This window comes from Lates calcarifer, linkage group LG11 (genome assembly GCF_001640805.2).
Source record: "Lates calcarifer isolate ASB-BC8 linkage group LG11, TLL_Latcal_v3, whole genome shotgun sequence".
NCBI classification, from domain to species: domain Eukaryota; kingdom Metazoa; phylum Chordata; class Actinopteri; family Centropomidae; genus Lates; species Lates calcarifer.
The window spans coordinates 21,721,400-21,733,604 of NC_066843.1; the positions used below are offsets into that span (position 1 = coordinate 21,721,400).

General features: G+C 42.5%; 1 protein-coding gene across 5 annotated transcripts in view; it reads left to right on the forward strand.

Annotated features, from left to right (window-relative positions):
- The window catches only part of hoxb3a (homeobox B3a), a 91,622-nt gene that overhangs the window by 27,687 nt on the left and 51,730 nt on the right, over nucleotides 1–12,205 (forward strand). The window contains exon 1 of one of the 5 annotated variants that reach the window (XM_051073800.1): nucleotides 2,619–2,783. The exons of 3 other annotated variants lie outside the window; for them this stretch is intronic. The gene's annotated coding sequence lies outside the window, so the exon portion shown is untranslated. Of the gene's footprint in view, nucleotides 1–2,618; nucleotides 2,784–5,525; nucleotides 6,608–12,205 lie in introns of those variants that run through there. One more of the 5 variants, XM_051073799.1, reaches the window with a different exon arrangement.

A 12,205-nucleotide genomic window follows, 5' to 3' on the forward strand; every position in this document is an offset into this window, starting at 1 on the left:
ATTTAGAGCCATGTTCTGGGATACCATAAATTACTTAGACACCAGTGGAGAAAAAAACAAGAAGGAAGATGCACAGGTTTCTCTGCTAAATGATGGAAAACAGGCTAATTTCATTCCAACAGATGCCACTAACTCTCAATTAAAATATTTTACTTTTTCATAATAATGTAACATATGTTGTCATCATATATCGGAACAAAATCATTTGTCCGTAATATTAGAGGTGACTTTGTTCGAGAAAAAACAAAAAACCTTTCAACTGTGTCCCGTGGGATTTTTTACTTTATTTTATTTTTCTGTATTTGTAATTATCATGTTCCTGCACTTTGGTCGTTTATCTTGGTGACCGTATTTTTATTCCACTTTACAATAAACCATTAATAATACTACTATTACTACTACTACTACTACTACTACCAATAATAATAATAATAATATAATAATAATGATAATAATACACCTTGCATGTTGCACGCAGTATCCACTACATGTTTTTAATGTTTTTTTGTAGTCAGCCTCTTTTCCAACATGACAAAAATGTGTATTTCCGAGGTAAGATAACGGTTCATACCCCACCCATATATATACAAGTGTGTGTGTGGTGTGTGTGTGTGTGTGTGTGTGTGTGTGTAGGGGGTCTTGGAGGAAGTTTCAGTTCAGTAAACAGGAAGGCGTAAAAACTCCCCATTTCATTTTTCATCAACTTCCTTCTTTTAATGATGACCCCCCCCCCCCCCCAACACACACACACACACACACACACCACCTCAGCGCTTCACAGACATATACATGCATGACACAAAATGTAGTGTTCCTTTTCTTGTCGGGATACAGTAAGTGAGAGGGGCTGTGACATGGGAAGGCGCAGCAGCAACTCTGTATGGGCTCTTTTGTTTTTGCTCTGTGTGTCATTGTCATCTGTTTCCCGTTTATGTACACAGGGCAGCTCCAGCCCGCAGAGCCGCCTCTCCTCAGCATTATGTGTATAATGTGTATTATGTGTACGGGCTTGCTGCTCCTTTGAACCTGTCGAGGCTGTCAGAAGGCGCTGAGCTCGGCTTTACAGTCTCTGTGTTGGTGATGATGAGTGGGGTGAGTAACTAATGCGACTGGCCCTTTTTCATTGCAAAGGTGTGTGTTTGCCTGAGTGTGAGAGATTCGCGGGCTTTGTGTGGGAGTAAGTGGGGTGTGTTTTGTTGTGTTTGGTAAGTTTATTTGGCAGGGCACGGGACAGCTGAGAGAGAGGGAGGTGAATGACCCAAGTACGGTTAGATCCTGGGTGTGTGTGTGTTTTACAGAAACCACTGGTGTGGAACACTGGCACTGCTTTTTGATCATTTCAGGTGATTTCTTTAAAATTACTGCGCATTTATATTCAGGGACACTGTGAAGCCTGGTCTATAAAAAGGGGGGGGGGGCAGAAAATCATACTTTGTCCCCTGAATCCACTCTCTCTCTCTCTCTCTCTCTCTCTCTCTCTCTCTCTCTCTCTCTTGCCTCTGGACTATTTTCCCTTTTCGCAGCGCCTCTCGTGATTGCTTTACGTTTAAATCGGCATTTGCGAAGCGTTAATGTCCTCTGCATACTGATAGGGGTGAACCGCGCGGCCACACTTCATGAATAATGCAAGGGAGAAGTCACCAAGAGGTCAGCAGACAGGCTCGAGCCATGCACTGCAGGAGAGGAGCGCTGCGCAGGCGCGGGAGGCGAAGGAGAGTTCACAGCACGGCGCTGTCCCTCATGCGTGTGTGTTTACTTCACTAACATGGAGGAAAGGAATTAACAACTGTTCAGTTTTATTTGTCTGTTAGTGTTTCCCACTTCCGGCTCAGGAGGGTGAAAAATTTACCTCGGGAAAACAAAAACATCCCATATTTAAATATATATATATATATATATATATATATATATATGTGTGTGTGTGTGTGAGAAAATGTTGTTGCTTAAACAAGCCCTGCTTGATTTGGTCCTTATTTCAGTGTTTATTTAAGTGTTTGCCTTCGACAAAAGCCTTTATCAGTGGCGCTTTGTGAGAGTGCATAATGCCTGGGTAAGACCAGCACAGGTTTTGTTTGTCTTGGCGATGGGTTATGACAAGTCGACAACCCTGCAAATATTTAAAGTTACTGAGGGCATGGGCGGGTATTGTGTTTGTTTTGTTTTTTTTTTTTTTGTTTGTTTTTTTTCAGGATTTGCCGTGTTCAGTTTACGCCTGGGTAACACAGAGAACGCCTGCGGTCTTACTAAAATATAGATAATAACAACAATAATAACGGAATGATCCTAATAGAACAGATGTTGCTATAGTAGCAGTAGTAGTTGTGTGATAGCTGAACTATAAGGAGTGGAGTAGGTAGGCTATGAACAGCTGAAGCTTTCTAAGCATTTAATATCAAATGTTTGTTTTCCTGAAAGGCGCCACGGCCTCTGCTCCGTTTTATGAGGCCGTTCCACCCCAAACAGGAATGAGTGAGTTTCAGTGATAGCCTTCTCCAGTTTGTTTTAATCACCAGTCCATGGTTTCAATGTGTGCCAGAGGATTCTATTTTACCGGAGAATGCAGCTCTCTCGCGCCGCCACCAGAGCCCGCTTTAGACCAGGAGGACAGCAAGAACCAACCCGAGATCCCTCGCGAGCCCGCTGTATTCCTACCTCCCTCTCTGCACGCGCCCCCGTCTTCCTGAGTCCTAACCGACGATAACCTGTAACAACCTCCCGTCTCTCGCTGGCTGTTAAAATACACAACTGTCAGAACTGTCGCCGTCTTTTGCAGTTGAGTAATGGTGAGTGAACGGAGACACACGAACACGTCTGTATCTGTAAGCTACAGAGATAAAATGCCTTTTTAACGAGGCGCTGCTGACTAGTTTTTGCTTCATTTAAGCTAACTTCATGTTATGTTATTTATTTCCTCTGCGCTGTTAGCTAACCCCTGAATCCGCTAAACAGTAACAGGCTCAATCAGAAGCACTGGGCAATCTACAAGTGAACGCAGTCCTAGCAAAGACTACTGTCAGTGTTTCTCTCTCTCTTATTTCCCTTTGTCTTCCTGCCGGAGGCGAAGCGGAGGGGGCAAGACGAATCCAGGGTTATTATCACGAGAACGGCCCGACTGGATGTCCAAGCTAGGTTTACTAGCAGCCTACAGCAGAGGGTTCACGGAGTTGAAGGGTCAAAAGTTCACCGTCGTGCGTGAGTTCCGCCCTCGCCTCTCCTCACTCACTCGACTCTAGACCAATTGCTGTATGTCAAAGGCAAAAAGAGGGAGGGAGGGAGTAAGAGGAGCAGAGGTACGGAGGGGGTACAGATGAGAGAAATGATAGCAGGAGGCAAAGGAGAGGTGAGGGCCTGACCTTCCCTTCCTGTCCCTGGTAACAAAAGCAAAGCTCCTCCTGTCAATGTACAGAGAGAGGAGAGGGAGAAGGAGATGAAGGGGAAAGAAAGGCAGGAAAAATGGAAAGGTGGGAGGTGGTGCTGGGAGGGAAGGTATTCGGTGACATAGGAGGGAGGTGGGTGGATGTCTGGGTGGGGTGCAGGTGTTCGGCTCCATATTTTGTTCACACCGGCCAACATTTGTGTCCCATAAGATTATTTTTGTCCTTTTTTTAAAAAAAAAATTGGCCACGAGCAAAGAATGTTTTACTGAGGTGAATTATGGTTACCATAATAAAAAACATGAACAAGAATTACCTTTTTTATTATTAACTTTAAACCTTTAACTGTAGAAACTACATGCCTGGTCCAGATAAGTTTAGAATAATAAAAAAATCAATACTAAATAAAATAAAGTAAAATAATTGTATCCCTCGCTTCATCATAATTTACATTAGCAACACGTGTTCTAATTGGTAGGCCTAGCTACTGACAGAAATATCAGAGTGTAGCTGGAAAGAAACCTTCCTGTGTTAAAATGCAAGAATATTCATTTCCATGTTAAAGATTGAGCAGTATTTATCGTTAATACGTTCTTAATAAAAACAAAAGTATGACGGGAGCACTGTGTGTGTTCATGTGCAGAACCAGAGATTAGTGGTTGTAAAGTGGTGGTTTTATGCTTGGAGCGAACAGCTGTTTATATATACCCAAACCATTTTAGCAAAGCAGAGCTCTTCCTCTCCTCGGCCTTATCAACAAAACCCTGTCAAACCCTGTCTCTTATCTCTTTCACCATCCAAAAATTATTACTCTCCTTATCTGATTTTCCACTGCAAGATTAATGTCTGGCCTCGTTTACTTTTCGTTTAGAGGAATGAGCCTCAAACCATTTTTTCACCCCCTGTCTCCTTTCCTTCTTTCTTTCTTTTCTTCTTTCTTTCTTTCATTCTTATTATTAGGCCGCAAAGTAACGAATTAAATTATTATTAAATAACCTACACTAAATTTTACGTATCTGAGCCTCTGTGCAGCTTCGTATCGCTGTGTTATTTTTGCTGATTGCTGTTGTATGATATGTTGTAAATAACTTGGCAACATGTTCAGTCGATATTTAGACAAAGTTAGTCAGATGTAAAAGAAACGAATAAATAAGCAGACTTAATCTGAAGCAGATCCTGATTTAGGTATGGGCTATTTACATTTTTTAAATAGAAAAAAAAAAAAACAGAATTTCTGGAATCTGTGAGCCTGTTTGATCTGACCAACGGTTTAATCTCAGCTCCTGTTAGGTTAGGTATGGAGTAAGAGGCTGGCTGGAAGGAGTGGATTAGTAGTGGATGATAATTCAGCAAATAAATTCTCCGTTTATTGACGTAAACACGCTGGCCGGGGCTGGCGCGGCTTCGCCTGATCCAGTTTACCCCCTCATATCCCCAAAAGGTAATGAGTGAATAACTATGTTACAGGTTCCGTCTTTCTCCCGGGTTCATCCCGAGTTCACTGAATGAATTCAATTTGGATTGTAGTGCACTTGCGCCTGTAATGACAGGCAGTTTGCCGCGAGTTTAAATAATCATGATCATTTGCGCGTGCGTGGCCTTTCTAAAACGTCACATATGAATATTTATTTCTTTATATAGATAAATCCTATTACTCAGGAAAAAAGATACACATTCACAATGAAATGGAAGTGAAGAGAAAAGACAACAATTCGCATCTGTTTTCTGTGACCGACATGTTATTGATAAAAGGTAGAAATATGAGGAAAGTAACAGTAGTGGGGGAAGTGTGGACATATGGCTGCAGTTAACTCGATCCAAATTCATTGCCGGTTTGCAAAGAGTCGAATAACATCAATATAAATCCACCTGATACGTCTGCGTCTGATCCTGGCGCAGCTCAGAGTCTGCTGAGAACACAGAACACGGTTGTTTATACGAACTAAGCTCCAATACGACACTTTTGTTGCTACGAAATATTCATGTATAAGACTCTGAAGTGATGTTGCGGTTACGCTGCGGGTTCACATATCAGCGTGCACGGTGGTGTCATTTATATTTATACAACAAAAGGAAAAGGAGAAATGATCCTGGAAGAAAAGAAAAATCTGTGTGTGTGAGAGAGAGGACGACCCCCCCTCCCTGCTGCATATCTGCTGACCATTATTCTTCGAAGTAATGACTCCAACTCAATTTAGTATGACGGAGAGAGGAGAGAGAGAGAGAGAGAGAGAGAGAGGGGTAAAGAACAAAATGATAGAAAGAGGGGATGAGGGAGAGAAGGGAGTGTGTGTGTGTGAGAGAGAGAGAGAGAGAGAGGTGGAAATGGCATAAAGAAAGGGGGTGGGGAGGGGAGGGGGTGAGGGAAAGGGCTTGGCTGTGCTCGGGGTGAACGGGAGGTCAGTGCGTCTCACCAATATTAAAATGTGTACCGGGGACGCGGGGTGACACGCCTCGCCCGTTAAACAAAGAGTGTGCCAAACTGGCAGATTAATTTGAAAACTTGAGTCCATGCACACACACACAACACTTAATGCCTTAAAGAGCCCACAGTCTCCACAGCAGCCCTGCTCGGTCTTCCTCAGCCCCAAACCGCTCGATGTAGCCTAACACCGGGAAACACGGGGAACGGCCACCGGTGAGGGGTTTTTTTTCCTCCTCCATCATTTCTCGCCGATTTGGTCGGGTTTTCACGCACGGAGTGCTCGATGCTGGTGTGGCAACGTTACGCTGCGGTGTTGCCTTTGTTTTCGCTGGATTATCACCGATAAATTGGGTCTACCTATGCAGCGTGTTCCCGTTCCTTTTAACCCGGAATCTGAGCTATACTGTTCGGATACAGTCATGTTTACGCTTTATAGGAGACCGGAGGGCTCGCGTCTCTGCGCGTGTGCATGCCTGCATGTGAGCGGGAGTGTCCGCGGAAATGACAACGACTTTTTTTTTAAAAGATACCACGAAGAATCCCGAAGAGGTCAAAAAAACCTGTGGCGTCGAAAGAAGAGAGAGGGAGAGGGGGGACTGAGGTGTGAATGCTGAAGTAGGAATACTTCTTTTTATGTAGAGAAAAAAGGAAAAAGAGAGGAACCCAGCTGCCGCTTTTTGGAGATGTAAGAGGAAGAGCAAGAAAAAGAAAATGTAACAATAATAACAACAGTAAAAAAAAAAAAAATGTGGGAATCAATGTGACGACGTTTCCAGAGAGGAAAGGCTGGTCCGCGAGCTACAGAGGAGTGAGTACACAATAAATAGAAATCCCCTTGTAGGAGAAGAAGCTGCCTCATTTGCATATCATTGTGTGTGTGTGAGTGCGTGTGTTTGTGTGCCCGCTTTCCTGCTCGTACCGTGTGTGGCAGGTGCTTTGCCCATGGTGGGAGGGAGGGGAGACCACGTGTTGCAGGAGCTGCCGCAGAACCCCCTCCTCCTCTTCCTCCTCTTCCTCATCTTCCTCCTCTTTCCAAGACAGTTTAGATTCTAACGACTTCATCAATTCATATTTTTAATCGACTGGCTGTGCACGTCACGCGGTCTGGAACAGCGTGTTTCCTCTTTGCAAGTTCCATTTCCGTCGCTGTACTGTTATTATCGTGCTGTTTAATTAGTTTGTGTAATTATACTATAGACGTTCTGGTAATAATTGAGGTTGCCTTAGAACCCATGTTCGCCTCCTCTTGTCAGCCACACGTTGGTAGATACTAATTTGATATGTGTCTACCACCACAACAACACGTACACACCTTTCACCACTGTATGGCTACTAACGGTGAAGGCCAGGTCGTGGCCTGTCAGGTTAAAGGTCATGCTGGACAACTTTCTCCTCCTTCAGTCTGAAACTCAAATCAAAAACAGATTTCCACAATGCTCTTTATATCATTTCATTCAGGATAGTAAATAGCTCCATTGCTAAGGATTGTCTGCTGTAAAAAAAATATCTCTAAATAGTGACAAAGAAATTCGCTGACAATGTCCCGCGTGGCATGAAAATGTCCTCAGAAAAAGATGAAGAAAAAAATACACCGTGTCTGAATAAACAGGATTTGCAATGGTTCTGACTCAGCACCAGCGGTTTATCAGTTTGCATGCAGATGTGTGGTTTTGTGCTGTTGATGTAGAAGCACATGGTATGAAGCCTGATGGAAATGAGAGCCTGTTTAAAAGCGGCAGTGGTTTCAGCTGTTTATTTTCCTCTGCTGATTGCTAATGTGCTGTTTCTTTGATTATAAGCTGGCTGTGGAATAAAATGTTCCCGTCCTACAGGGAGCGTTTGTTTCCTTCCATCGTTTGTGCTCCTCCATCAATACAAATGTTGTGCTAATGCTGTAAATAACCGGGCTGCGTTCATAAACCAGTTCATATATGCCACTAGTTCATTTTTACAAGCTGTTGGGATGTATGTGCGGGGGCATGGAGCTATCACGTCTCTTCCTGTGTTCAATACTATTGCACTTTAGTTTTATCAGTCATAAAAAGGACAGGGGCGCTTTGTACGCGTTGAGCTCGCAGTGCAGGAAAACAGACTGAAGAAAGATGTGCAGAGCGGAGCAGTGTTTGATTACTGGACACAGTTCAGTTGCAGCAGAATTAGTTTGGTCAGTTTGTTTATATTTCCTACTTTTACCTGGCACAGTGCAGAGGGTTAGTCCGCCTGCTGCTCTCTGAAATTAATTTAGTCTCATACTCAGAGCCGAGCCTCCAGCTTCCACACAATAGCTATCCCAGAAAACACCTTCAGATTAATAGTTGCCACACGGAGGGGCAGGCCTCTGCGGCGCTTCATTTTTATCTCTGTCTGTTACTTTGCATGACAATGACCAGGGGAACAGGGAGAATGGACCTCCATTTATTTTTCAAACTGCACAAAGGAGCAAAATCACATTTCTCTTCTCCGTCGTTGTTCGTATAGCTTTTACACCGCGGTAATATTTCAGAACGTTGACAAGTCCGGTCGCTGAAGATAATGAGGCCGTTTAACCCTTCAATATGCTCATTTTCATTTTCTGATTCTGCCTTTTTTTTTTTTTTTTTTTTACCAGTTAAGGCCTGCGATTGAAAAAAAAACCCTGGCCTTTTTATATAATGTTTCGGGTTGAATTTAAAAAGGATATGTGAACACACAAATCTAACTTTATGTAGCTATTCTTTTATACAGAGCTGACTAATGTTTGAATAGCATAAGCTATTTGCAGAGTGAGTGGCCTGCTACAGCCTGTCAGTCCTCAGTATCAACTCTCGCTATTTATCCCCTCATTATGAAGCGACCCCAGGCTGTACAAAGGTGAACTCTTACCTTAATGCTCGTTAAAATGAATCCGTTTTAGACATGAGTTTAATCCCAACTCGCAGTGGAAGCAGAAGCAGAGAGCAGCATTTTTCAGCAGCTTTGCCAAAAACAACTGAGTTTGTGGGCCGCTGCTGTAACAAACGGTTACAAAGCTGCTAAATTGAGAGGGAGAGTTTAAAGTTATTTATTCACCCTTACTGTCTTCCGCTCCCTGCACATTTTTATTGCTCTTTATCCCTCCACCCCACCCCAACAAAAACATTTCCACCTCCGTTTGAGCTCGTTGGTGTTTGAGCTGTAAACGGAATTGACCCGCAATAAAAGTCACATGTTTGGATCCAGTTCCGCTGACCTTTTCTATATGTCATCCTTCCTCTGCCTCGGTGTTTGTTCGGTGATATTACGTCTAAATGTTACCGCCGAGAGAAACCCTATTTTTCTTTTTATCTCTCGAGCAGCTGACTGCAGTTTGCTCATCATGCATGTGTGGTTTAAAAACAGGACGGTCTGGTTTTTCAGGTGGGCCGCCATATGCAGTGGTGACAGGTTAGGGTTTCAGATATTTAAGTAAACTAAACGTTTTCTCTCTCTCTTTCTTTTTTCTTTATTTCAATGGACATTTTAAAAATGCGTCAGTGTATTTAACAAAATTGCGACCAGGTGCTTTTAGTGTGGCGAGAGTTTCTGTCTTATTTTGTTCCTATTATGTTACATTATGTCTGGTTTACATATATCTATTTAGTTAAAAAAAAAAAAAAAGGCATTTTTTTCCTCCTATCTTCTAAATGTCTCCGAATGTGTCTGAAGCTTTGATTAGCACTACCTGTAGCCGGAAACACAGGGCTCCCATTAAACTGAATGGCTGCTACTGACAAACTTGACAGAGGGACGGGAAGTGTTGCAGTCAGACCCAACACACCTTGATAGATACCTGAGATGACCCGCGGCAAAGCGGGAGGTCAAGGTGACAGAAGTATGCCCACACCTGCACAGAATAGAATAGAATAGAATAGAAGAGAGGCCATGCTGGGTTGTATTTGAACTAAACACAACAAAAAAGACACAGAAGCCGAGCGGGAGCAGGTTAGAAGCAGGGTGACAGTGACTCTCCCTCCTGAGGCTCCATGCTCTCTGCGTTTGTGGTCCGGTCTGGTGATGTATGAGCAACTTTTGGAGGAAACGGAGAACAGCAATATTGCCTGCAGCAGTGTCAGTGTCACAAAATCAATGTGGGAGCAGCACAAGAGCAGATAGAAATTACACCATGTGTACGTGAAAACATACAGCTCTTCAAAATGCACCATTCTAATATATTGTGTATCTGTCATATAAACTAGTTTAAGGCTAAATGCATTAAAATGAAAGGCACTGCTGTGGGGGTAAGATGACTTTTTTAAATTCAGTTAAAAAGTGCAGCCTACTGATGAAACATGGATTCATTTATCCATTGGCCCATCCATTCTTCAGTCACATCATTCAGAACTATTTCTGATAGGACAGTGTTTCCCCGTGCCAAGCGATCTGTCTTTCCTTTCAGTAAATTGTGTTCATTCTGGTAAAACGGTCAACGGCGAGATCTGCCAAGATTTTTAAAACCTTTCTTAATTTTATTTAATTTTATTTATTTATTTATTTTCATAATTACTACTGTAATGTGGGTATGCCTAAAAAATCCTGATTGATTCTGAATAGAACGTTCGTTTTCAAACGCAGTAGTGAGAAACTAAACTGAGCGGGGAAATGTTCAAATTGATAAAACGGGGATGCAGAATCGTTGTCTGTGACAGAGGCCGGATGTTCCCATTAAAAACAATCCAATGATAATAATAACCGTATTTTACATTACACAGAATGTAATAATATTATCTGATATATATGAATGGCCTTTATTCTGAAAAGGCCTTGTCGACATTTATTTCGCTGTGTCGCATTTAAACCTGGATATGGAAAAATAATTTCAAAGGGCCTGTAATGCAGCTTCGATGCAGCCCATTTGTCATCCCATCTCTCCTCTACATTTACACCATTTTCTTTTTCTTTAAATGAAACGAACATATTTCTTTTATTTTTCTTTTTATTTCTCTGTCCTGTTATTTTCGAATTAGTCATTTAATCGTCGACCTTGACTTACAGGAAGTGTTAGAGCATTATAACTTAATTTCCCAGATCCCCACCAGCACTGAAGGAGGTCAGGGATCAGAGATGAAAATATTCCGCTGTGGCTGTGACAGGGAGTTTATGAAAGCAATACAAGTCTGTCGACGGTGTAAACTTGTTCCTCCTGAGAGCCACTGTCTTCTATATCTACCCTGTAGATCCGGATTTGTGTAAAAATCATTATAACAATCACAAATTCGCTTCTAGGGGAGTATATAGTGGATTTATACACGACGGCGGCGATGGATCCGGCACAGGCCTGTATCTGGGTTAATGGGTTATTCATTCATTCAGCCGTTGGTTTACATTTGAATTCGTTTTCAGATTAGTGTAAAATAAGAAAGAGGGAGATTTGTCCTTTCCGCGATGAGCATTGTAAATATCTGGGTTTATTTCAATATATTAATTTCAGGTGATTTTGCATTTTAAATTGTTTTCTATTGTCCATCTATCGTGTCTGCTCTCCTCCAAAGTTCTGTCGATCAACAACCCGCCTCATACTTTTAAAAGCCAAATGCAGACTTCAGGTTGAACTGGAGTTTTTTTTTTTTTAGTCTTGTTGAAAAATGATGCGGTCGGCTTGCTGAAAATGATGAGGGGGTTGGAGGGGTGGGAGGTGGGGTCGATTTAGAGACGGTCAATTTTCTCGAAACAAAGGACTTGGATATCTCCATCATCTTGCCTGCTTGTCTCAGGTCCAGTGATAACACTACATTTTGAGCGTTGCGTGTTTTGCAGTGTGTTTTTATTTCTTGTTTTTGTGTCTTGATGCTGTTGATTTAGTGCTATTAAGGAGAGTTTACCATAAAGCTTATTAGGATGTTGGGAACAGAGTAGCTAATGAATATTAAAAAGCAGCGTGCTGCCCAGTGTCTGTGCGTCTGTAAGCTGTTGTTTTCTGGTGTTTTGTGTCTGTTGTGTAACAATGAGAAAGTGACAAGCAGAGAGTGAGACTGTGTGTTACATGGCTGGTGTGTTAGTAAAAACACAGCTGTGCGGGTCACTGTTGCTCAGATGAATTCTCTGTAGACAGAAAAACAAAGAGCGGTGTGTCTCTGTTCAGTAACGCACAACTCAAGGACAAAATGCGGCCGCACATCCTGGATGGGGGCGCGTGGACTTACTATGCTAGTGATGTTAATATCGGAATGTGCAGGGAAATAAATCCTATTTATTCATGCAAGGTAGAAGGCGAGCCTGGCTGAGGGCTGAATTACAATGCACGAGGAGTTAAATATACCTGTTGGAGTAACGCGGGTTTTAAAAGGAGGGAAACGGTGCTGGGCTCATTCTTAATGCAAAGCTCTGCCTGTGATTTAGGAGGCCGTGTAACCTGAATTAGTTGATGAATTTTCTATCGATCCTAAACAAGCCAGATTTATCTCTGACACGC